Genomic DNA, 512 nt, shown 5'->3' with positions numbered 1-512 from the left:
GAGAGAGAGAGAGAGAAAATGGATTTAATTCTGAAAATTGAAAGGAAAATACACTAAAATGAAGCAAAAATTATCATCTACAACAAATGACAATCAGAATATAAAAATATGTGGAGGGCATAGAATTCTTTGTTGGTGAAGATAGACTGACAAATACACCTGTGACATCTTCATACATTCTAGATTAGCATCTTTTATAAATACAGCTCAGACCTGTCTGGTTGTTTTTATATTTTGGGTTTGGCATTATATAAAGACTACAGAAGATCATAAAACACGGCTTTATATATTTAAACACACAACTCTTTGCATGCTTATACACTCAAATAGTCGGCTTTATGTATGTAAAGATATATGTGTAATTTCACACATATATGGAAATTTTTTTTTCTGGCTCATATTTTATTCAAGCATGTAATTTGCATATGGACAGACACATGGGAGAAATAAAAATAATCAAACACAAAGATAGAGATACGCATATATATATATATATATATATATATATATAT

The 512-nt window shown here is 28.5% G+C and overlaps 1 protein-coding gene and 1 long non-coding RNA gene across 2 annotated transcripts in view; one reads left to right on the top strand and one right to left on the bottom strand.

The window, feature by feature from the left end:
• Positions 1 to 512, top strand: part of LOC106875003 (pikachurin) — a 459438-nt gene that overhangs the window by 74257 nt on the left and 384669 nt on the right. The gene's annotated exons all lie outside the window — the stretch shown is intronic.
• Positions 1 to 512, bottom strand: part of LOC106876857 (uncharacterized) — a 3803-nt gene that overhangs the window by 2125 nt on the left and 1166 nt on the right. The gene's annotated exons all lie outside the window — the stretch shown is intronic.

The sequence above is a fragment of the Octopus bimaculoides genome, chromosome 9, assembly GCF_001194135.2.
Source record: "Octopus bimaculoides isolate UCB-OBI-ISO-001 chromosome 9, ASM119413v2, whole genome shotgun sequence".
NCBI lineage: Eukaryota > Metazoa > Mollusca > Cephalopoda > Octopoda > Octopodidae > Octopus > Octopus bimaculoides.
This window is presented reverse-complemented; position numbering and strand designations above follow the sequence as displayed.